Consider the following 26,386-nt stretch of genomic DNA (forward strand, 5'->3'; position numbering starts at 1 on the left):
GGGTTTTCAGTTGACCGTGAAGTCCTCTTTTGTATCCTTCTGCTATCTAGTAAGTGGACCTCTCTTTGCTAAATCTACTTTCATACTGTGTATGTAGTTTCCTCTGAACTCACCGTTATTATATGTGGGGGGCTTCTATCATCTTTGGGGTATTTCACTAGAGGTAAGCCAGGTCTGTTTCTTCCTCTACCAGGAGTAGTTAGTCCTCCGGCTGGCGCGTGGCATCTAGGGATAATCATAGGTATGCTCCCTGGCTGCTATTAGTTGTGTGGTAGATTTAGCTCACGGTCAGCTCGAGATTCCATCACCCAGAGCTCGTCCGTTATTTTTGTGTTTTGACGTTCCCCTGCCATTGGGAACCATGACAGTATGACCGGCCATGTGTTAAAGTTATTGGCAGAAGAAAGGAGAGAAAAAGAAGTCTGCAGATTTTTTTTTTTTTTCCCCCTATGCTTGCTCCATAGTTGGATCAGTTGTATTTCAGCTCTAATTACAGCCTTTGCCTTTCTCTCCTTCTAATCCTTGAATGGCTCTGATCTCACCTGTTTAAAGATGGATCCTCAGAGTTTGGCTGCAGGTTTAAATAATCTTGCTACTAAGGTTCAAAATTTACAAGATTTTGTTATACATACTCCTATGTCTGAACCTAAAATTCCTACACCAGAGGTGTTTTCCGGAGATAGATCTCGGTTTTTGAATTTCAAATATAATTGTAAATTATTCCTTTCTCTCAGACCTCACTCCTCTGGAGATCCTGTCCAGCAGGTTAAGATTGTAATTTCTTTGCTGCGAGGTGACCCTCAAAATTGGGCATTTTCATTGACACCAGGGGATCCTGCGTTGCTCAATGTGGATGCGTTTTTTCTGGCTTTAGGGTTGCTTTATGAGGAACCTAATTTGGAGATTCAGGCTGAAAAAGCTTTGATAGCCCTATCTCAAGGGCAAGATGAAGCTGAGATATACTGCCAAAAATTTCGTAGATGGTCTGTGCTTACTCAGTGGAATGAGTGCGCCCTAGCGGCAAATTTCAGAGAGGGCCTCTCTGATGCCGTTAAAGATGTTATGGTCGGGTTCCCTGCGCCTACAGGTCTGAATGAGTCCATGACAATGGCTATTCAGATTGATCGGCGTTTACGGGAGCGCAAGCCTGTGCACCATTTGGCGGTATCTTCTGAAAAGATGCCAGAGAATATGCAATGTAACAGAACACTGTCCAGAAGCGAGCGGCAGAATTATAGGCGTAAAAATGGGTTGTGCTTCTATTGTGGTGATTCTGCTCATGTTATATCAGCATGCTCTAAACGCACAAAGAAGGTTGACAAGTCTGTTTCAATTGGCACTTTACAGTCTAAATTTATTCTGTCTGTAACCTTGATTTGTTCATTGTCAGTTATTACCGTGGATGCCTATGTGGACTCTGGCGCCGCCCTGAGTCTTATGGATTGGTCCTTTGCCAGGCGCTGTGGGTTTGATTTAGAGCCTCTGGAAGTCCCTATACCTCTGAAGGGTATTGATTCTACACCTTTGGCTTGTAATAAACCACAGTTCTGGACGCAAGTGACTATGCGTATGACTCCAGACCATCAGGAGGTGATTCGCTTCCTTGTGTTGTACAATTTACATGATGTTTTAGTGCTTGGATTACCATGGTTGCAATCTCATAACCCAGTCCTTGACTGGAAAACAATGTCTGTGATAAGCTGGGGATGTCGGGGGGCTCATGGGGATGTACCTTTGGTTTCTATTGCCTCATCTATTCCCTCTGAGGTTCCGGCGTTTTTGTCTGATTATCGTGATGTTTTTGAGGAGCCTAAAATTGGTTCACTCCCTCCCCACAGAGATTGTGATTGCGCCATAGATCTGATTCCTGGCAGTAAATTTCCAAGGGGTCGTTTGTTTAATTTATCTGTACCTGAACATACTGCTATGCGAGAGTATATCAAGGAGTCCCTGCAAAAGGGACATATTCGTCCTTCTTCGTCTCCTTTAGGAGCCGGTTTTTTCTTTGTGTCTAAAAAAGATGGCTCTCTGAGGCCTTGTATTGATTATCGACTCCTGAATAAAATTACAGTCAAATATCAGTATCCGTTGCCCTTGCTGACTGATTTGTTTGCTCGCATAAGGGGGGCTAAGTGGTTCTCTAAGATTGACCTTCGTGGGGCGTATAATTTGGTGCGAATTAAGCAGGGGGATGAGTGGAAAACCGCATTTAATACGCCTGAGGGCCATTTTGAGTATCTAGTAATGCCTTTCGGCCTTTCTAATGCACCTTCAGTCTTTCAGTCCTTTATGCATGATATTTTCCGTGAATATTTGGATAAATTTATGATTGTGTATTTGGATGATATTTTGATTTTTTCTGATGACTGGGAGTCTCATGTTCAACAGGTCAGGAGGGTTTTTCAGGTTTTGCGGGCTAGTTCTTTGTGTGTAAAGGGTTCAAAGTGCGTTTTTGGGGTTCAAAAGATTTCTTTTTTGGGGTACATTTTTTCCCCTTCTTCTATTGAGATGGACCCTGTCAAGGTTCGGGCTATTTGTGACTGGACGCAGCCTACTTCTCTTAAGAGTCTTCAGAAATTCTTGGGCTTTGCTAATTTTTATCGTCGATTTATAACTGGGTTTTCTGGCGTTGCTAAGCCTTTGACTGATTTGACTAAAAAGGGTGCTGATGTTGCCGATTGGTCCCCTGCTGCTGTGGAGGCCTTTCGGGAGCTTAAGCGCCGCTTTTCGTCTGCCCCTGTGTTGCGCCAGCCTGATGTTTCTCTTCCCTTTCAGGTTGAGGTCGATGCTTCCGAGATCGGAGCAGGGGCGGTTTTGTCGCAGAAAAGTTCCGACTGCTCAGTGATGAGACCTTGTGCGTTCTTTTCTCGAAAATTTTCGGCCGCCGAGCGGAATTATGATGTTGGTAATCGGGAGCTTTTGGCCATGAAGTGGGCGTTTGAGGAGTGGCGTCATTGGCTTGAGGGTGCCAGACATCAGGTGGTGGTTTTGACTGATCACAAGAATCTGATTTATCTAGAGTCGGCCAGGCGCCTGAATCCTAGACAGGCACGCTGGTCGTTGTTTTTCTCTCGGTTTAATTTTGTGGTCTCATACCTACCGGGTTCTAAAAATGTGAAGGCAGATGCTCTTTCTAGGAGTTTTGAGCCTGACTCTCCAGGGGATTCTGAACCTGCTGGTATCCTTAAGGATGGGGTGGTTTTGTCTGCTGTCTCCCCAGACCTGCGACGTGCTTTGCAAGAATTTCAGGCGGATAGACCTGATCGTTGTCCGCCTGGTAGACTGTTTGTTCCTGATGATTGGACCAGTAGAGTCATCTCGGAAGTTCATTCTTCTACGCTGGCAGGTCATCCTGGAATTTTTGGTACCAGAGATTTGGTGGCTAGGTCCTTCTGGTGGCCTTCCCTGTCTCGAGATGTGCGTGTTTTTGTGCAGTCTTGTGAGGTTTGTGCTCGGGCTAAGCCTTGTTGTTCTAGGGCTAGTGGGTTATTGTTGCCCTTGCCTATCCCGAAGAGGCCTTGGACGCACATCTCTATGGACTTTATTTCTGATCTCCCTGTTTCTCAGAAAATGTCTGTCATCTGGGTGGTGTGTGTCCGTTTTTCTAAAATGGTTCATTTGGTACCTTTGCCTAAGTTGCCTTCCTCATCTGAATTGGTCCCTCTATTTTTTCAAAATGTGGTTCGCTTGCATGGTATTCCTGAAAACATCGTTTCTGACAGGGGAACCCAGTTCGTGTCTAGATTTTGGCGGGCATTCTGTGCCAGGTTGGGCATTGATTTGTCTTTTTCGTCTGCATTCCATCCTCAGACTAATGGCCAGACGGAGCGAACTAATCAAACTTTGGAGACTTATTTGAGGTGTTTTGTGTCTGTGGATCAGGATGACTGGGTTGCCTTTTTGCCGTTGGCGGAATTTGCTCTTAATAATCGGGCTAGTTCTGCCACTTTGGTTTCCCCTTTCTTTTGCAATTCAGGGTTTCACCCTCGTTTTTCATCTGGTCAGGTGGAATCTTCGGATTGTCTGGGAGTGGATGCTGTGGTGGATCGGTTGCATCGGATTTGGGGACAAATGGTGGACAATTTGAAGTTGTCCCAGGAGAGGACTCAGCAGTTTGCTAACCGCCGTCGTCGTGTTGGTCCTCGCCTTCGTGTTGGGGACTTGGTGTGGTTGTCTTCCCGTTTTGTCCCTATGAGGGTTTCTTCTCCTAAGTTTAAGCCTCGGTTCATCGGTCCTTATAGGATTTTGGAGATTCTTAACCCTGTGTCCTTTCGTTTGGACCTCCCGGCATCTTTCGCTATCCATAATGTATTCCATCGGTCGTTGTTGCGGAGGTATGAGGTACCTGTGGTTCCTTCTACTGAACCTCCTGCTCCTGTGCTGGTTGAGGGTGAATTGGAGTACGTTGTAGAGAAGATCCTGGACTCCCGTATTTCCAGACGGAGACTTCAATATCTGGTTAAATGGAAGGGCTATGGTCAAGAAGATAATTCTTGGGTAACTGCCTCTGATGTTCATGCCTCGGATTTGGTTCGTGCCTTTCATAGGGCTCATCCAGATCGCCCTGGTGGTTCTCGTGAGGGTTTGGTGCCCCCTCCTTAAGGGGGGGTACTGTTGTGAATCCACTTTTGGGCTCCCCTGGTGGTTGCTGGTGGTACTGATGACTTGTGCGTGCTTTGCTGTCTCAGTTCACCTGCTCCCATCAGTGTTTGGGAGTTTCCTATTTAGCCTTGCTCTCCAGTCATTTCCTTGCCGGTCATCATTGTAACCAGAGCCTTCGGTTGCATGTTCCTGCTACTAGTCTGCTGATCAGCTAAGTGGAATTTTGTCCTTTTGTTTTTGTATCTTTGTCCAGTTTGCAGTTTTGTTATTCTCTGTAGCTGGAAGCTCTTGTGGGCTGAAATTGCCACTCCTGTGTCATGAGTTGACACAGGAGTCTTAAAGTAATTTCAGGATGGTTTTTTGAAAGGGTTTTCAGTTGACCGTGAAGTCCTCTTTTGTATCCTTCTGCTATCTAGTAAGTGGACCTCTCTTTGCTAAATCTACTTTCATACTGTGTATGTAGTTTCCTCTGAACTCACCGTTATTATATGTGGGGGGCTTCTATCATCTTTGGGGTATTTCACTAGAGGTAAGCCAGGTCTGTTTCTTCCTCTACCAGGAGTAGTTAGTCCTCCGGCTGGCGCGTGGCATCTAGGGATAATCATAGGTATGCTCCCTGGCTGCTATTAGTTGTGTGGTAGATTTAGCTCACGGTCAGCTCGAGATTCCATCACCCAGAGCTCGTCCGTTATTTTTGTGTTTTGACGTTCCCCTGCCATTGGGAACCATGACAGGAAACATACCCTTAGTTTTCCTTGCAGCAGCTGAATGATTTACAGCTATTAGCCAGGCTGAATACATGTGGGGATTCCCTAGCAAACAGGAAACCCCCACATGTACTCAGCCTGGCTAATAGCTGTAAATCATTCAGTTGCTGCAAGGAAAACTAAATCTCCGAACACTAACAAATACTCGGAGTCCACCCGAGCATGCTCTGGAAAACCCGAGCAACGAGTATACTCGCTCATCACTAACCCTAACACATGTTGTACGGCCGCAGACAGCACTCAGGTGTGGACGGTGTCATCTCCTAGAACACGTTCTCTGGGCAGCATGGAGCGGACTCTGATCTAGAACGTGTGATTCTCTGTAACGCATGTTGTACGGCCGCACACAGCAGTCAGGTGTGGACGGTGCCATCTCCTAGAACACGTCCTCTGGGCCACACGAAGCGGACTCTGATCTAGGACGTGTGATTCTCTGTAACGTATGTTGTACGGCCGCACACAGCAGTCAGGTGTGGACGGTGCCATCTCCTAGAACACGTCCTCTGGGCAGCACGGAGCAGACTCTGATCTAGGACGGGTGATTCTTTATAACGCATGCTGTACGGCCGCACACAGCAGTCAGGTGTGGACGGTGCCATCTCCTAGAACACGTCCTCTGGGCCACACGAAGCGGACTCTGATCTAGGACGGGTGATTCTCTAGAACGCATGTTGTACGGCCGCACACAGCAGTCAGGTGTGGACGGTGTCATCTCCTAGAACACGTCCTCTGGGCAGCACGGAGCGGACTCTGATCTAGGACGTGTGATTCTCTGTAACGTATGTTGTACGGCCGCACACAGCAGTCAGGTGTGGACGGTGCCATCTCCTAGAACACGTCCTCTGGGCAGCACGGAGCAGACTCTGATCTAGGACGGGTGATTCTTTATAACGCATGCTGTACAGCCGCACACAGCAGTCAGGTGTGGACGGTACCATCTCCAAGAACACGTCCTCTGGGCAGCACGGAGCGGACTCTGATCTAGGATGGGTGATTCTCTGTAACACATGTTGTACGGCCGCACACAGCAGTCAGGTGTGGACGGTGCCATCTCCTAGAACACGTCCTCTGGGCAGCACGGAGCGGACTCTGATCTAGGACGGGTGATTCTCTATAACGCATGTTGTACGGCCGCACACATCAGTCAGGTGTGGACGGTGCCATCTCCTAGAACACGTCCTCTGGGCAGCACGGAGCGGACTCTGATCTAGGACGGGTGATTCTCTGTAACGCATGTTGTAAGGCCGCACACAGCACTCAGGTGTGGACGGTGCCATCTCCTAGAACACGTCCTCTGGGCAGCACGGAGCGGACTCTGATCTAGGACGGGTGATTCTCTGTAACGCATGTTGTACGGCCGCACACATCAGTCAGGTGTGGACGGTGCCATCTCCTAGAACACGTCCTCTGGGCAGCACGGAGCGGACTCTGATCTAGGACGGGTGATTCTCTGTAACGCATGTTGTACGGCCGCACACAGCACTCAGGTGTGGACGGTGCCATCTCCTAGAACACGTCCTCTGGGCAGCACGGAGCGGATTCTGATCTAGGACGGGTGATTCTCTGTAACGCATGCTGTACGGCCGCACACAGCAGTCAGGTGTGGACGGTGCCATCTCCTAGAACACGTCCTCTGGGCAGCACGGAGCGGACTCTGATCTAGGACGGGTGATTCTTTATAACGCATGCTGTACGGCCGCACACAGCAGTCAGGTGTGGACGGTGCCATCTCCTAGAACACGTCCTCTGGGCAGCACGGAGTGGACTCTGATCTAGAAAGGGTGATTCTCTTTAATGCATGTTGTACGGCCGCACACAGCAGTCAGGTGTGGACGGTGCCATCTCCTAGAACGCGTCCTCTGGGCAGCACGGAGCGGACTCTGATCTAGGACGGGTGATTCTCTGTAACGCATGCTGTACGGCCGCACACAGCAGTCAGGTGTGGACGGTGCCATCTCCTAGAACACGTCCTCTGGGCAGCACGGAGCGGACTCTGATCTAGGACGGGTGATTCTCTGTTGTACGGCCGCACACAGCACTCAGGTGTGGACGGTGCCATCTCCTAGAACACGTCCCCTGGGCAGCACGGAGCGGACTCTGATCTAGGACGGGTGATTCTCTGTAACGCATGGTGTACGGCCGCACACAGCAGTCAGGTGTGGACGGTGCCATCTCCTAGAACACGTCCTCTGGGCAGCACGGAGCGGACTCTGATCTAGGACGGGTGATTCTTTATAACGCATGCTGTACGGCCGCACACAGCAGTCAGGTGTGGACGGTGCCATCTCCTAGAACACGTCCTCTGGGCAGCACGGAGTGGACTCTGATCTAGAAAGGGTGATTCTCTTTAATGCATGTTGTACGGCCGCACACAGCAGTCAGGTGTGGACGGTGCCATCTCCTAGAACACGTCCCCTGGGCAGCACGGAGCGGACTCTGATCTAGGACGGGTGATTCTCTGTAACGCATGGTGTACGGCCGCACACAGCAGTCAGGTGTGGACGGTGCCATCTCCTAGAACACGTCCTCTGGGCAGCACGGAGCGGACTCTGATCTAGGACGGGTGATTCTTTATAACGCATGCTGTACGGCCGCACACAGCAGTCAGGTGTGGACGGTGCCATCTCCTAGAACACGTCCTCTGGGCAGCACGGAGTGGACTCTGATCTAGAAAGGGTGATTCTCTTTAATGCATGTTGTACGGCCGCACACAGCAGTCAGGTGTGGACGGTGCCATCTCCTAGAACGCGTCCTCTGGGCAGCACGGAGCGGACTCTGATCTAGGACGGGTGATTCTCTGTAACGCATGCTGTACGGCCGCACACAGCAGTCAGGTGTGGACGGTGCCATCTCCTAGAACACGTCCTCTGGGCAGCACGGAGCGGACTCTGATCTAGGACGGGTGATTCTCTGTTGTACGGCCGCACACAGCACTCAGGTGTGGACGGTGCCATCTCCTAGAACACGTCCCCTGGGCAGCACGGAGCGGACTCTGATCTAGGACGGGTGATTCTCTGTAACGCATGCTGTACGGCCGCACACAGCAGTCAGGTGTGGACGGTGCCATCTCCTAGAACGCGTCCTCTGGGCAGCACGGAGCGGACTCTGATCTAGGACGGGTCCGCCTCCTGCCCCTGTCCTGCCGGTGGTGGAGGTGGGGATGACACGGGAGGAGTGGGCAGATGTCGCTCAGGAGAGGAGGGGTGAGTCTGGACTGGGGGAGGGGAGGGAGCGCGCAGGATTCTGGGAGCAGGAAGAAGAGCTGAGCAGCCGGAAGGACACGATGCTCCCCGCTCTCCGCCAGGCGAGCCCCCCGCCGGCAGCTCGAAATGCCCGGGACACGGACAGCTGAGACCCATCGCCGGTGAGTGCTGCGGTCCCGCCTGGGGCCTGGTGTGAGGACTGATGGCGGCTGGCGCCGTCGCTCCCTGGGAGGAGGGTGTGCTATTCTCAGCTCCCGGGGGGAGGTGGGGGATGGATGCGATTACAGCTGCTGCTGGGCGACAACGGCTAGGCCGCAGGCTTTCTCGGGGGTCTCCTGCCCGCGGCCGCCGCTTCGCGGGAGGAGGAGGCCCGGAGCTGTGTGACTCGGCACCTGCCCCGCCCAGACCGCGCGGCTATTTACTAATATGGATTACAACCGCGGCGGCTGAGGGAAGCTGTAGTTACCCGTAGCAACCAACCAGACGGCCGCTTTCACTTTGCTTCTATAAGAGCTGCGTTCTGATTGGTTGCTACGGGCAACTGTTCCTTTCTTTGTTGTTGGCTGCCATTATCCGTTGGGCCCAGTGTGGGGCTGCCGGGCTCGCGCGGTGCCGGGGACTGGGAGAGCGGCGGCGGCGGCAGGGTGTGCCCGTGCGAATGCTAATGAGGAGTGGGGGGCTGAATTTCACGTGACTGACGAGTCGTTAATATCCTGCAGCATTGTATCACTGGTTGTTATGGTTACAGCAGCCATTGTCATTTCACACTTTGATTCATTTGTTTGTTGTAGTTTTTTCTAATGTTTCACACAGTAAAATAAATATATAAAATGATATGACAGGACGTGTGACCTCTGCAGCCAATCACTGGTCATGTGATGAGTTACCAGCGATCATGTGGGTGGGCATGACATTATTGTCCCTGAGAAATATACAGTGGTGGTCTGAGACCCCTGGGGAATCGCAAGCCTCTGTCATTACCGCGTCCTGGTGGGCTCAACGTTCACCTCTGGGGGGACCTTTTTTTTAAAAAAATTTTTTTACTTAAATGCCTGCATTTGTAGCTTGAAAAAAAAAAATCACTTTTGCAATTGGGTCTCTTTAAAAAATTTGCGCCGGCTTGTTTTTGTTTGTTTTTTCTGCACATTCAATTTATAATATACGGTAATCTGTGATCAATAAATAAGCTGAGAGGAGCTCAGAACAAGACAGATAACATCAGGATGGCTCCCGTTAACGAGCTCACTGACAGATCCGCAGTTAACTCATTCTGCAGCCAGAAAAAGAAAGTGCAACGTTTTTAATGAAACCAAATTGCCAAAATGACTTTTAGCCCAAAATACATGGATTAAAGTAAAAAGGGGGACAACCTCATCAACGTGCCAGACTAAACAGGCAGAAGAGGGAGATACTTTATGTAAACGGTAGTCTTTGGTCTGCCGGTTATAATTTCCTAATGATCGACTCTAATGGTCAGAATTGTCTAATTTGCCTTATTATTGTATTGTAGTTTAAATAAAAAGTTGGTGGTCTCCGCTCATGTGATGAGATTTGCCCCCTCCGGCCGTCTACGGTGGGTGAGGACCTTCACGTTACCGTGGAATTCCTGCTGTGTCACTTGCTCTTTGTGACATCAGTTGCTTAGCAACAGACACCTTTCTGGCCACCGCGCCGGTGGAAAGCGATTCACTAGAGATTCTGAATGACTTCCTAACTAATAGCGCCAAGAGTTCATGTGTGCTTTGTAAGGCCGCGCTCGCGTGTGGCAGGTACATTGATGATTTTCAGTCCGAATTTCGGAGGGAAAATCCACAGTGGACGAAAATTTCCTAAACCTCATCCACACCCTACAGAAACACACACTGCAGATTTTTAATCCACAATGCGTCAGTTTATGTTGTAGATTACTCATGAATCTGTAAAAAAAAAATATAGTGTTTAAAAAAAAATAAAAAAAATAAAAAAAAAATATATATATATATATATATATATAATTTATAAAAAGTGTATATTGTTAAATAAATAAAAAATCTATATTTATTTAACTAGTAAATCTGCACTCGAATCGTCACTATTTGTTGTTGATATTTTTCCAGTGTCAGACAAAATTTCAGCTACTTTATAAGGCAATGTTCACATGTGCGCATTTTTTGTTTCCCCACCAAAATACACAATAGCTGTCTGTTGTTTATTGCCTGTTGTGATACATTCACATTGTCTGTGCTCTATTGTGATGCATTTTTTTTCCCTTTTTTTATGCATTCAGAAGGCATATACACCCAGGCATCATTTTTGAGCGTATTGGCAATGACTTTACTTTGGTTTATTCCTAACTGATTACAGTAAAAAAAAAAACACACTCTGAAAGTCACCCTAAAAACACTAGAAAAAAAACTGCTGAAAAAAGCGATCAGGAAACGACTAAAAAAGACACTTTCAGTGGAAACAAACTTCAGATTACAGAGTTCTTTATATTGTTACTGTGCATTGTAGCAACGGTTGTGGTATGGGGGGCACATTACGTAGATCGCTCTGGGACTGTTTGCACTTTGGTTTCATAGGTAACAGAATTGCATGGCCGACCATGTTGCTGAATATTGACTTTTTCTTTTCCTCCTTTGGTTGACGGATGTTTACCTGCTAGTAGAGTTGAGCAAAAAGATTTCCAGGACGATGGCTCAGTAGTCTGTGGCCACCATGCCAGAGCCCTGTGAACCTCCTCCTACCTGCCACCATCCCCTCCCCTCTCCAAGAAATATTTTATTTGCTAAACCTCACTAAAAACGTGTGTACAGTAAAATACTGATCGTCGCCTTTCCCAGTTTCCAGCGCCGCGTCGCTCTTCTCGCTCACTGAAATTCTGATTTACCGGATCACACTGCGCTCTGTGTGTGAGTCAGAAGTCACATTTATGGCCGTATTGTTGGCCAGAGGGCGATGTGACAAAATATCGGATCACACCAAGACCAATGTTGGTCTACGGGGCTGTTCACATGTCTGATATTTGGATCTCACTAGGCCATGCGAGTCAGCGAGTGCGTGGAAATCATCGGACTGCACTCGGATGGCAATCTGAGTGCAGTCCGATTTTTCGCTCTCTGGTGTACTGCCTTTACAATGTAAGTCTATGTCGTGTGAGAATGCGGAACTATAGACAAGGGAGGTGGTGAAAACTGGGAATACGATGATCGCAAAGTATTTTATTGCGCTTCTATTACATGTATTCAGAAGAAAACTCTTGGGAGTGCTTCCATAAAGGGAATATGTATTAGAAAATGACATATTGTTTAAATCAGGTTTTTGTGCTAAATATAATTTTTAACAATTTTTTTTTTTTCTTTTGTCGGTATAAGGGTATGTGCACACTTTGCGGATTTTTCTGCGGATCTACAGCAGATTTGGCCCTACGGATCCGCAGCAGTTTTCCATGCATTGTACAGTGCCATGTAAACCTATGGAAACCAAATCCGCAGTGCAGATGCTGCAGAAAATTCCGCGCAGAAACGCATCAATTTATTTTCCGCAGCATGTCAATTCTTTGTGCAGATTTGTCAGCGTTTTACACCTATTCCATTATAGGAATCTGCAGGTGTAAAACCGCAGGCGAATTCCGCACGGAATCCGCAGGTAAAACGCAGGGTATGTGCAGACGTTGCGGATTCCATTGCAGGTTTTTCTGCGCATGAATCCGCAGGTAAAATGACCTGCGGGTTAACTGCTGGTTTTCTTTAGATTTTGTGTGGATTTCGCCTGCGTTTTTACACCTGCGGATTCCTATAATGGAATAGGTGTAAAACATTGCGGAATCTGCACAAAGAATTTGACATGCTGCGGAAAATAAACCGCTGCGTTTCTGCGCAGAATTTTCCACAGCATGTGCACTGCAGATTTGCTTTTCCATAGGTTTTCATGGAACTGTACAGCGCATGGAAACCTGCTGAGAATCCGCAGTCAAATCCGCAGTGTGTGCACATAGCCTTAAAAGCAAAAAATAAATTCTTGCAATTTTCACACTGGCCATTAGGGCTTTTTTTTTTGTTAAGACTCTCGGTATGTGCACACTTTGCGGTTTTTGCTGCGGATCCGCAGCAGTTTTCCATGCGGTGTACAGTACAATGTTAACCAATGGAAAACAAAAACCGCAGTGCACATGCTGTGGAAAATTCCGCGCAAATTCGCTGCGGAAAAAAAGAAGTAGCATGTCACTACTTTCTGCGGATTCCGCAGCAGTTTTCAACCTGCACCAATAGGAAAGTGCAGTTGAAAACCCGCAGAGGAATCCGCAGAAGAAACCGCGTGAAAATCCGCAGTGAAAACCGCAGTGGTTTTGCACTGCGCATTTTCCAAATCCGCTGCGGAAAAATCCGCAGCAAAATCCGCAACGTGTGCACATACCCTCAGGCTATGTTCACACTTTGCGTTTAGGCAGCGTTTTTTTGTAGGCACATTATCAGTTGCATTTCACAGTTCAAGCAAAGTCTGAGATTTCAGAAATCTCATGCACACAGCTTGTTTTTTTTTTTTTTCCTGACTTTTGTCAAAGAGCTGCGTTTTTTCAAAATGAAGCATGTCACGTTTGTGTTTTTCATCCATTGAAAGCAATGGGGTAGTGCAAAAATGGCTGCAAAAAACACAGGTATCAGGTTTTGCTGCGTTTTTGCTTCCAAATCCTGATGAAGTAGAATCAGATTTTTTGGGGCGGCACTAAACTTTATCAGCATGCACAAGAGACAAAACGTAACCTGACAAAATTGCAATAAAAGCTAAGCAAAACCTGCTTTCTGTAAGGTCATTAAACGTTGCATAAAAAAACGCTGCAAAAACGCAACATGTGAACATAGCCTAAACTTCCTGGAAATAACCCATGAACATTAGCCACAATGGTTAGACCTCGACCCTATGTTTTGTATTGAAGCATCTAATGAGTGTGTGCAAAACTCCTTGTCATACAGACACTGCTGCATTATATGGTATAAAAGCATCATAAAATGGGGGTCGAATTTTTTTTGGGGGGGGGGTGGTGGGGAGATTGGGGTGCATGGACTAGTATAACAGGTTGGATGAAGTGGGTGCATGTCTGCAGTGAGGAGGAGCAGTGAGGTGCTCTATTCAACATCTATGGGACCCACGACAACACGCAGCTGCTGTGAATGTAGAGTTTTCCTCCATTTCTTACTTTACACTAAAATATTGGACAAACGAGCGAAGGTTTGACTTCCCTTGGGGTCAAAACAATAAAGTTAAAATTAGTAATAAAAAAAAAAAGTAAAATAAATATATACACTGTATATAATGTATGTTTAAATCACCCTCCCTTTTCCCAATTCAACGATAAAGAATTGAATAAAAATAAACATAACTAAGTTTTGTTTTGTCCCTAAAGGTCCAGTCTGTCAAAATATTACATTTACCTGGTTGATTAAAGGGGTTCCCTAGGACTATTACATTGATGGCCTATACTTAGGTCTCGTGCAGACGACCGTATTTTCGTTTTGAGTGGGATCCAACAAAACATCCGATAGCACTCGGGCCGTGAACTTATTTGATTTTTTTTTTTTGGGATCAGGTCTGTCCAAGGAAAACAATCGCAGCGTGACCAATTTGCATCCTAAAATCAGATTGCATTTGACTATTCAAGTCATTAAGCCTATGGAAACCATTAGACTGCACTCGGATGACATCCAAGTGCAGTCAGATTTCCATGAACTGACAAAATGGAGAAAATTGAGGCTTTTTTTTCTCCCATCTTCTCGTGTGAGAAAAAAACTGATCAGAGTGTGAGTAGCATAATTGGACTGATTTTTCTCAGATAAGAAAAAATAGTCATGTGACCCTAGCCTTAGGAATATGAGTTCTATGTGCAGTACCCGGCCTCGGCCACTATACAGTTGGGGGTGCTGTGCTGTGCAGCTGAGCACTTTCGTCTGGCACTGATAACAGCTGATCGGCGGAGGTGTCGCACCCCCACCAACCTGATATTCATGATGTACCCTATGAAAGACCATCAGTGTGAAAGTCCCAGACAAACCCTTAAAATTCTGAAAAAATAAAAAATATTGAATCTTCGGAATGTCTTTTTTTTTTTCGGTAAATAAGTCATACAGCTACATTGACCAAAAAGGATAAACCGTATGGGGCTTATATTCAGAATTTGCATAAAAGTGGTGCTGAGATCTGTGCTTGATTGGGGGACCCCTGCTCTCCAGGATTACGCAGACCCCAAAGGTGGGATTCCCGTCTTATTGGCCACATTCTTGGGGGGCAGTAAATGTCTGATCTGGAAATGTCCCCTATAATTGTCCAAAAATAACAGAGCATATCATCCGGGTTAGAAGAGAAAACAGCAAGTGTGAAATTTACCAAAAATGATCAGATTTCCCTTACCTTGTTACAGTAAGGCAGCGTGGCCTGTTGTGGAAACGCTGCTTCATCTGTGGATTTTACACTGTGGCGGGCTGCGTGACTGGGGGGGAAATTCGGCTTAATGTCATTCTCTGCCTGTTTTGTTGGTGATGATTTCCGTTCTGTGCTGAGTCATGACAGGTTGCTGTGATGGTAGTGACGTGCACGCGGCCGGGCTGCCATCATACCAAAAACTCTGGAAAGGAAAGCAGCCGGGGGTCTCCTCTTCTTTGGTGGGAATCGGGGGGGGGGGGGACGGACGGATGTATCCCACCTTGTGATTGGGAGCGAGAAGCCATTCCTGGAACCATCATGCAAAGTTCAGGTGTATCCACAAATGTCAGTATGGAGGATAATCATTAAAAAAATATATATATATACACGCACACACACAGTACATACAGACCAAAAGTTTGGTCACACCTTCTCATTTAAAGATTTTTCTGTATTTTCATGACCATGAAAATTGTACATTCACACTGAAGGCATCAAAACTATGAATTAACACATGTGGAATTATGTACTTAACAAAAAAGTGTGAAACAACTGAAATTATGTCTTATATTCTAGGTTCTTCAAAGTAGCCACCTTTTGCTTTGATGACTGCTTTGCACACTCTTGGCATTCCCTTGATGAGCTTCAAGAGGTAGTCACCGGGAATGGTTTTCACTTCACAGGTGTGCCCTGTCAGGTTTAATAAGTGGGAATTCTTGCCTTATAAATGGTGTTGGGACCATCAGTTGTGTTGTGCAGACGTCTGGTGGATACACAGCTGATAGTCCTACTGAATAGACTGTTAGAATTTGTATTATGGCAAGAAAAAAGCAGCGAAGTAAAGAAAAACGAGTGGCCATCATTACTTTAAGAAATGAAGGTCAGTCAGAACGAAAAATTGGGCAAACTTTGAAAGTGTCCCCAAGTGCAGTGGCAAAAACCATCAAGCGCTACAAAGAAACTGGCTCACATGAGGACCGCCCCAGGAAAGGAAGACCAAGAGTCACCTCTGCTTCTGAGGATACGTTTATCCGAGTCACCAGCCTCAGAAATCGCAGGTTAACAGCAGCTCAGATTAGAGACCAGGTCAATGCCACACAGAGGTCTAGCAGCAGACACATCTCTACAACAACTGTTAAGAGGAGACTTTGTGCAGCAGGCCTTCATGGTAAAATAGCTGCTAGGAAACCACTGCTAAGGACAGGCAACAAGCAGAAGAGACTTGTTTGGGCTAAAGAACAGAAGGAATGGACATTAGACCAGTGGATATCTGTGCTTTGGTCTGAGTTCAAATTTGAGATCTTTGGTTCCAACCACTGTGTCTTTGTGCGACGCAGAAAAGGTGAACGGATGGACTCTACATGCCTGGTTCCCACCGTGAAGCATGGAGGAGGAGGTGTGATGGTGTGGGAGTGCTTTGCTGGTGATGTTGGGGATTTATTCAAAACTGAAGGCATACTGAACCAGCATGGCTACCACACCATCTTGCATCAGCATGCTATTCCATCCGGTTTGCGTTTAGTTGGACCATCATTTATTTTTCAACAGGACAATGACCCCAATCACACCTCCAGGCTGTGTAAGGGCTATTTGACCAAGAAGGAGAGTGATGGGGTGCTACGCCAGATGACCTGGCCTCCACAGTCACCAGACCTGAACCCAATCGAGATGGTTTGGGGTGAGCTGGACCACAGAGTGAAGGCAAAAGGGCCAACAAGTGCTAAGCATCTCTGGGAACTCCTTCAAGATTGTTAGCAGACCATTCCTGGTGACTACCTCTTGAAGCTCATCAAGAGAATGCCAAGAGTGTGCAAAGCAGTCATCAAAGGAAAAGGTGGCTACTTTGAAGAACCTAGAATATAAGACATAATTTCAGTTGTTTCACACTTTTTTGTGTATATAATTCCACATGTGTTAGGCTATGTGCACACGTCAGGATTTCTTGCAGAAATTTTCCTGACAAAAAAACGGAAATTACTGCCAGAAATCCGCATGCGTTTTTTCACGCGTTTTTGATGCGTTTTTTGTGCGTTTTTCCCCAGATGCATAGAATTGCGGGAAAAAGGCAGAAAATCCGCAATTAATGAACATGCTCATTTTTTTACCGCGATGCGTTTTTTTCGCGGGAAAAAAACGTATCCATGTGCACAAAACATGCAGAATGCATTCTAAATGATAGAATGCAGAATGCATGCGTTTTTAATGAGTTTTTATAGCGTTTTTAGCGCGAAAAAACGTGAAAAAAAACGCGAAAAAACCTGAACGTGTGCACATGGCCTCAATTCATAGTTTTAATGCCTTCAGTGTGAATGTACAATTTTCATAGTCATGAAAATACAGGAAAATCCTTAAATGAGAAGGTGTGTCCAAACTTTTGGTCTGTAATATATATATATATATATATATATATATATATATATATATATATAATATTTATTTATTTTTTTTATTTTTTTTCTCCACTTTTCAATTCAGCAGGTTCCAGGGGAAACACTCAAATAATATATATGTATGTATTATCCCAGCTTATTTCTGTGGTGCATGAAGTATAGTCTGGGGGATGCTGTTAAAACAGAAGGGACCAGGTTCTGCTAAAATAATGTAGAAGAGGAGAAAAAAAAGGGTTAGATCGGTGGATATGAAAGACTTGGCTAAAAGGATGAGTTTTTAGGGCAAATTTGAGAGTATGTGAACACGTTGCGAATTTGCCTTTGGAATTTATGGTGCGGATTTGATGCGTTTTCTATGCGGGTTTTGTGCGGATTTCATGCATTTTTATCCCTATGGATTTCTATAATGAAATAGGTACAAAAACGCTGCAGATCCGCACAAATAAATGACATGCTCCTTTTGATCCGCAGCTTTTTCCGTGCCGAATTTTCCGCACCATTAGCACAGCATTTTTTTTTCCATTGATCTACATTGTACTGTAAATCATTTGTGGATCTGCAGCGTTTCTGCGCTGAAAAAAACGCTGTGGATCCGCAGTAAATCCGCAACGTGTGCACATAGCCTAAAGGAATATATCTGTCTGGGGTAGAGCATTCCAGAGAACTGGTGCAGCACGAGAAAAGTCTTGCAGTCAGACATGGGAGGACGTTAGTCTAAAGTGGGCCAGTCGCTCTGATATCAGTCAGCAGCCTGTGTGTGGGGTCTGCCATCTCTTCCCCCAACAGATGACGTAAGGAGACTTAAGGGTCAGGCAGATTGGGTTCTACTGCGGCCTTGCCAGCCTGTTTGCAAATGATTTTTCTTAATTAAATGAGCATTTTAATTAAGCATCTTAAAACTTAAATAAACATTTTTAATGTAATAAATTAATAGTACACATAAAGAAACTTTGTAATCTATCTTATAGAAATCTGTTTCTTTCTGTTCCAGGACTGATCATTCATTTTCAAAATTGCCATTTCATAGGTAAAATCTGTATTCAGTGAAGACAGGTTTTCCTGTATTTGAGCTAGGAGATGGCAATTGGTGCACATACGGTAAGTCTCCCCTCTCATCTATATAGAATCTTAGCACATGACAGTTGGTACTGATACATTTCTAAGCAGAGGAAATGAGCGAGTTTCAGAGTTCTACATGGAATCTTATGAGCACCAACTGTCATCTCCTATCTCAGTAATGGCAAAATCTTAGCTTGTGAAATGAGAATTTTGAGAGTGAATGATCAGTCCAGGAGGAGAAAGAAGCAGATTTATCTGATAAGATATATTACAAAGGTTTTTTTCTTAATGTCAGGAATTGCATTTCTTCAGGTGCATATAGGGTCGCTCCTAGATCTCGCGATAAACTTAGACTAAACTTTTTTTTTTTAATACAACATTTCTTTTTTTTTTACTTTTTATTTTTATTTTTTAAATCCATTCTGCACCCTATGTAAAAATAGCCAATGATTTTCAGTATTCTACATTCAATATTTTTTTGTTTCCTGACTTTTTTCTTTCCCTTTAAACCTATGCTGGAAAAAAAAAGTTTTACGTGTGGGTTTTTTTTTGTTTTTTTTTTTTACATTAATGTTTGTGATTCAGTAGTAGCTGCGCTATTGTGCAATGTGTTTGGTGTAAATTTGCTGCTGTTTTTTTTTTTTTTTTTCCCGCCTTTCTTGCGGCTGATGTTGTTATTTTAGGAAATAAATTAGTCACTTGAAGTATAATTACGGAATATCCAGCGCTCCATGGGAGAGGCAGGAGAATGAATGAGCAAAGGAAGGGTTTATATAAAGTAGTGTACAGGAATAACCTGAATGTTCACCGATGGATCATGGCTGCCTCCCTGGACGGCGCTTTATGGGCTGAATGATGCTCGGATCGCCTGTAGTCACTGGGGGTGGCCTTCACCCCAAATTTATATGACATGGCTCACACTAAATGGCGCTAATAGTTATTGTGCTGCTGTAATTCGCCTTCTTAAATAGGGCGATTTACACACATTTTCATAGCCCGGTGGTGACTGCGACGAGTCATGTTATAGCCGCGCTCGTCATGTCGGCTGCTCCGCAGACATAAGCGTTCAGTCTAAACTATTCTTTTATGGCATTAATAGGATTTGTCGGGGACTTGATACTTTCTGACTATAAATTCATTCATTCATTCATTTATTTTACATGGCGTATTTTGGATCACGATTGCCCCTTTATGGCATCCGTATGAGAGTTGGCTCTTTCTGGCATCCGTATGAGAGTTGGCTCTTTCTGGCATCCGTATGAGAGTTGGCTCTTTCTGGCATCCGTATGAGAGTTGGCTCTTTCTGGCATCCGTATGAGAGTTGGCTCTTTCTGGCATCCGTATGAGAGTTGGCTCTTTCTGGCATCCGTATGAGAGTTGGCTCTTTCTGGCATCCGTATGAGAGTTGGCTCTTTCTGGCATCCGTATGAGAGTTGGCTCTTTCTGGCCTCCGTATGAGAGTTGGCTCTTTCTGGCCTCCGTATGAGAGTTGGCTCTTTCTGGCCTCCGTATGAGAGTTGGCTCTTTCTGGCCTCCGTATGAGAGTTGGCTCTTTCTGGCCTCCGTATGAGAGTTGGCTCTTTCTGGCCTCCGTATGAGAGTTGGCTCTTTATGGCCTCCGTATGAGAGTTGGCTCTTTATGGCATGCGTATGAGAGTTGGCTCTTTATGGCATGCGTATGAGAGTTGGCTCTTTATGGCATGCGTATGAGAGTTGGCTCTTTATGGCATGCGTATGAGAGTTGGCTCTTTATGGCCTCTGTATGAGAGTTGGCTCTTTATGACAGCCCCTCGTTATGGCTGATGGCCACGTATTCCATAAGCCGTAGTAGCATCTTAGCTTTACAGTGGCAGGCTCAGAAAGGTGGTGTAAGGTTGGCTATATCACCACCGCCTACAGGGAAATGTCTGGTCTGTCGGGGGCCATGGGGAGCGAACAGCGGGGCCGATCTGGAAGAAAATTAATGGGAAAGCTGGGTGGACGACATTTTCTGCAAGTCTGTCACCCAGCTTTCCCAACTTCCTCAGACTTCAATTCACCTTAGAAAGGTGGGCTATGATCCATGCTGGGCTCTGCACCCCAGCCATGGTTTTACCCATCTTTCCCAGAGTCCTGAATGACAAATATGCTCAGTTGCATCCCATCGTTTACTTCCCCTTCACCTGTATCAATATATAAGTAGAGCTATCGTCCTGTACTATAGTCTTGGAAACCTGTGTTGTTGTCACCCAGCTTTTCCAGGAACAGATATATCTTGACTAACAGTAGTTGTTTATTTTTTTTCTCCCTGCACTGGCTGCAATCCCCCAGGGGGGGCACTTCAATCTCTACGATGGAAGTGAATTTCCATGAAGAGTAGCATGGCCATTGATGGGGGATGTCGGTGCCTATAGTGTTCGTGCCATGGAGCATGTAGTGATAGGATACTCGCTCTCTGTCATACAGGGGAGGCTGTCACTCACAGAATAGCTCCGCCCACTGGACTCCTAAGCAGAAAGAGCAGGCATTAAAGTGAATCAGTTTTTGGGGGGGCCGTGAGATAACGATGAATCACTCAAAACCCTGCTCAGAAGCGCACTGCCCAACTTCTTTGTTGGGATTTTTAGGAGGCAAATTTTATTTTTTAACTCTTACTTCATGTAGTTGGGGCTAAAAAAAAAAAAAAAAAAATCTGTTTTGCAATTCGGTTTAATAAAAAAATTTGCCCCGTTTTGGCCTTTACAGGCTCTTTTTTTTTTTTCTCTGCACATTCAACTTTGATGTTGCTTGTGGCCATAGATTAGCTGAAAAAAATAAACCTAAGTAACAAACTTTAGAACGTTCTCGCTGATGGGTTCTCCGAGAGCTCATTCTGCAGCCTTTATTGGACGGTGCAGCACAGAGGCTACAGGAGGCAAACAGTGCAAAATGATTCATGGAAATCAATTAATAAAATTTTTTCTTTATAGCCCAAACTACATGCATTTAAGTAACAAAAAAATAATAATAATAATCATCCCCCTTATATCAGACATTATGTGCGGTGGGCGTCTGACCTTCTTGATCCTAAGAATTAAGGACTGCAGCGCTAATGCAGCACAGTCTCCTTCTTCACTTTTTCAGGGGGGGTTTGTGCCTGGGAACAGACCCCTTTTTTAGTGATCGGGTCCGGCTGCCTTTTACCTGCACAGACAAGTGGCCGCGAGCTCCGCAGTGCTGGGGAGAAATACAGCAAATCAGCCCTTTTAATTTTCAGGATTGGCAATGGTGCTAGAGGTCGCCCCCCACCATAAACCGCAGGGTGCCAGGATGGCACTACCCTTTGGCCCCGGAGGCTTGGGTGGCGCCTTTGCACGGCTTACATCCCGCTCGCGTCCTGGTGCACGTGTCTCTTGCATTATGCATCTATACATTGTGGTTTTCACAATGACAGCAGGACAAAAAAAAATAATAACAATAATAATAAGACCTAAACATGCAACAAGCAATGTCTTGAGGGGGCGGAAAAAAAACGGGAAGAGAAACTACGCCGTCGTGTATTATTGCCAGAATTAATAGGAATGACATTTCCTGAATAAACCAGAATTGTCACCCCATCCTACCGGGGTGGGAGGGGGACCCTCTGGTGCCCCCATGCCAACACCTCTCTTCTCCCGATCCTGCCATCCTGGGTGCCCACTTCTAGGTTTCGCCTGAAAACTGATTTCCCTCTCCCACCCCCTCCTCTTTTTCAATGTAAATGAACCAGTATGACTTTGTGGAAAAAGAAAAAAAAGAGCATGAACCGCACATCCCAAAATCATACGTTGATCTAAAGCCGCTAGGCAAAAATTTAAATACTGAACATGAGGTTTTCAGTTTAACATTCTGATCAGACTGTATGAAGCCCACTGCCCCTTCACGGCAAACCTCGTAGTGGGTCCTAACGCCCTAACGGAGCGGAGCCGTGCGGCGACCACCGCCGCAGCGGCCATGCACCAGCAGGGCGGACGGCCTGTTGCCCCACAGCACCCATGCTGCGAGACTGAGCCCCCAAGACTCCAGACCGCACCGCCCCACCAGCACAAAGCCACAGCAACAATGGCCGCCACACAGCACCAGCACCAAAATGAAGGGAGCATTTAAACTCACCTTCCTCCAGCTCTTCAGTGAGAGCCAAAATGGGCTAGACCCCTTATTTTGGTGCTGGTGCTGTGTGGCGGCCATTGTTGCTGTGGCTTTGTGCTGGTGGGGCGGCGCGGTCTGGAGTCTTGGGGACTCAGTCTCGCAGCATGGGTGCTGTGGGGCAACAGGCCGTCCGCCCTGCTGGTGCATGGCCGCTGCGGCGGTGGTCGCCGCACGGCTCCGCTCCGTTAGGGCGTTAGGACCCACTACGAGGTTTGCCGTGAAGGGGCAGTGGGCTTCATACAGTCTGATCAGAATGTTAAACTGAAAACCTCATATTCAGTATTTAAATTTTTGCCTAGCGGCTTTAGATCAACGTATGATTTTGGGATGTGCGGTTCATGCTCTTTTTTTTTTCTTTTTGCACATAGCATGTACTTGTCTCTTTTTTTGGACCAGCACTCCTCCCATTTGGCTCAGGTGATTTTAATTAGCAGGAGACTGCAAAGTAAGGGGTCTAGCCCATTTTGGCTCTCACTGAAGAGCTGGAGGAAGGTGAGTTTAAATGCTCCCTTCATTTTGGTGCTGGTGCTGTGTGGCGGCCATTGTTGCTGTGGCTTTGTGCTGGTGGGGCGGCGCGGTCTGGAGTCTTGGGGACTCAGTCTCGCAGCATGGGTGCTGTGGGGCAACAGGCCGTCCGCCCTGCTGGTGCATGGCCGCTGCGGCGGTGGTCGCCGCACGGCTCCGCTCCGTTAGGGCGTTAGGACCCACTACGAGGTTTGCCGTGAAGGGGCAGTGGGCTTCATACAGTCTGATCAGAATGTTAAACTGAAAACCTCATATTCAGTATTTAAATTTTTGCCTAGCGGCTTTAGATCAACGTATGATTTTGGGATGTGCGGTTCATGCTCTTTTTTTTTCTTTTTGCACATAGCATGTACTTGTCTCTTTTTTTGGACCAGCACTCCTCCCATTTGGCTCAGGTGATTTTAATTAGCAGGAGACTGCAAAGTAAGGGGTCTAGCCCATTTTGGCTCTCACTGAAGAGCTGGAGGAAGGTGAGTTTAAATGCTCCCTTCATTTTGGTGCTGGTGCTGTGTGGCGGCCATTGTTGCTGTGGCTTTGTGCTGGTGGGGCGGCGCGGTCTGGAGTCTTGGGGACTCAGTCTCGCAGCATGGGTGCTGTGGGGCAACAGGCCGTCCGCCCTGCTGGTGCATGGCCGCTGCGGCGGTGGTCGCCGCACGGCTCCGCTCCGTTAGGGCGTTAGGACCCACTACGAGGTTTGCCGTGAAGGGGCAGTGGGCTTCATACAGTCTGATCAGAATGTTAAACTGAAAACCTCATATTCAGTATTTAAATTTTTGCCTAGCGGCTTTAGATCAACGTATGATTTTGGGATGTGCGGTTCATGCTCTTTTTTTTTTTTTTCTTTTTGCACATAGAACCAGTATGACTGCTCACTACTTCCTCTTCTTGAAGAGAAGCGCTGCCCCTTTAAGGAGGGCGTTGCAAATAACTTGCAGGAATGAGGAAGCCAGGCTGAGCAGACAGCAACTTTATTACACACTGAGGTGCTCTCAGACCAAGAAAAGGGACGGTCCGGACCCCTCCGGGGACTGGTGGCAGCTTGATGGAGGGGCGGAAGGCTGGTGAGTGACGGCTGGCATTGGCTCCTGTGCACACTGTGGGCAGCTTGTTGTTGTTGTGCAGCGCTGGGTGTGGGATATTGTGTAACCTCTGACAGGAAGAGCCGGGTTTTTTTTTCTCTTCTTTTTTTTTTGCTGCATTGTATAAGGATTGAGCCCATTGCTGTAGCGACAGCTCTTTGCCCCCGTTTGTTTGGCTGCCACCATTGTGTGGTGCGTCTGCCCAGGCTGCCAGCATCGGTCCGGAGCACAAGCTCAGCTCTGTGTTATGTGCACGACAGCTTTCTGCTCCTACACGCTTTATCTGAATCGCTGCATTGTGAGCTCGCATTGTGCGCCGTCATAGAATCGCTCTGCTGTGCGGGGTCCTTGTCCCCAGTTCACACACAGTTTGGAAATCGCCTGCATTTTTATATTCGATTTTAACAAGATCCTGCAAGTATTGCATAGAAAGCGAGCGCTGGAAAATAGTACATAAAAAGCGAGCGGCCACAAATGTGACATAAAGAGCGAGAGGCCACAAATGTGACATAGAGCGAGCGACCGCAATTCTATTCAAGGAGCGAGCGGCCACAATGCTGGGCAAGGAGCGAGCGGCCACAATGCTGGGCAAGGAGCGAGCGGCCGGAATGCTGGGCAAGGAGCGAGCGGCCGGAATGCTGGGCAAGGAGCGAGCGGCCGGAATGCTGGGCAAGGAGCGAGCGGCCGGAATGCTGGGCAAGGAGCGAGCGGCCGGAATGCTGGGCAAGGAGCGAGCGGCCGGAATGCTGGGCAAGGAGCGAGCGGCCGGAATGCTGGGCAAGGAGCGAGCGGCCGGAATGCTGGGCAAGGAGCGAGCGGCCGGAATGCTGGGCAAGGAGCGAGCGGCCGGAATGCTGGGCAAGGAGCGAGCGGCCGGAATGCTGGGCAAGGAGCGAGCGGCCGGAATGCTGGGCAAGGAGCGAGCGGCCGGAATGCTGGGCAAGGAGCGAGCGGCCGGAATGCTGGGCAAGGAGCGAGCGGCCACAATGCTGGGCAAGGAGCGAGCGGCCACAATGCTGGGCAAGGAGCGAGCGGCCACAATGCTGGACAAAGAGCGAGCGGCTGCAATTGCTAAGCAGAGAATGAGTGGCTGCAAATGCTGTGCAAGGAGCGAGCGGCCACAAATGCTGGGCAAAGAGCGAGCGGCCGCAATTGCTAAGCGGAGAATGAGTGGCTGCAAATGCTGTGCAAGGAGCGAATGGCCACAATGCTGGGCAAGGACCGAGCGGCCACAAATGCTACATAAAGCGCAAGCAGCCGCAATGCTGTGCAAGGAGCAAGCCGACAAATGCTACATGGAAGGCACAGAGAATTGTAATGTTTTCTTCCTGGTGGCTCTGATGTCTGACTTAGGGAGATATTTATTCTGGAGGGACCTTTTTTTTTTAATAGACCTGAACATTTTGTGTGATTGTCTGGGACCACCACCGCTGAAAACATTGACATGTTGACGCAATTGTTGCTTTAGGAGCGAGCGGGCGCAATTGTTGCATTAGGGCGAGCGGCTGCTGTTGGTGCGCAAGAAGCAAGTGGCCAGCATTTTCCAGTCCCAGCAAAGTGCGTGAGATTGGTGACCCCTCGTGCACACGCTGCTTTTTGTTTCCTTGCAGATTTGAGCCAGCAAAGTGTTTTTGTCGACTCTTGCAGCATTTTTTTTGTAGAGTTTTTCACTTATTCAAATACTTATTCAAATAAATGTGGGAAAAAAACGAAAGTAGAAATGCATCAAAAATGAACTTATTTCATGCAGCTTTTTTCCTGCCAAAAAATCTGCTGCAAAATACTCACCTAAGACTATGTTCACATTTTGCTTCTTTTTTTCGCTGCAACCAAACGCTGCAAAAATGCAATGTGTGAACATACCATAGCTTAAACCAGCTGTAAATAATAAAAAAAAAACTAAAATGAGCATGCTCAGATAGCATCATCACTAGTGTGCCCCCTAAGAACAACCCCTGCCCATCTGCCCTGGAGTCATATGGATGCCCTGCTGGGACTCCGGTCTAGTAGACATGGCGGAGGCCACTGCTATAGGTCGCCTGCTCTCCCTGGGCTCACATTGTCCCCTTTAGCTAAACAATAATACGGCACGAGTGATCATTTAAAGGGATTGTCCAGGATTTACAAGGCTGAATAGTCTGCTGTTACTCTGCATGGCTACAGACTGATGAATCCTGACCATGTGCAATACGCCCACTGTCATAATTCCCCTGTACTGG

General features: G+C 46.9%; 1 protein-coding gene across 8 annotated transcripts in view; it reads left to right on the forward strand.

The window, feature by feature from the left end:
• The first annotated feature begins 8,531 nt into the window (after positions 1–8,531).
• The window catches only part of RC3H1 (ring finger and CCCH-type domains 1), a 73,860-nt gene continuing 56,005 nt past the window's right edge, over positions 8,532–26,386 (forward strand). For 7 of the 8 annotated variants that reach the window (XM_077276269.1, XM_077276260.1, XM_077276261.1 and 4 more), the window contains exon 1: positions 8,601–8,733. The gene's annotated coding sequence lies outside the window, so the exon portion shown is untranslated. Of the gene's footprint in view, positions 8,734–26,386 lie in introns of all 8 variants that reach the window. The other variant, XM_077276262.1, reaches the window with a different exon arrangement.

The sequence above is a fragment of the Ranitomeya variabilis genome, chromosome 8, assembly GCF_051348905.1.
Source record: "Ranitomeya variabilis isolate aRanVar5 chromosome 8, aRanVar5.hap1, whole genome shotgun sequence".
Taxonomy (NCBI): Eukaryota; Metazoa; Chordata; class Amphibia; order Anura; family Dendrobatidae; genus Ranitomeya; species Ranitomeya variabilis.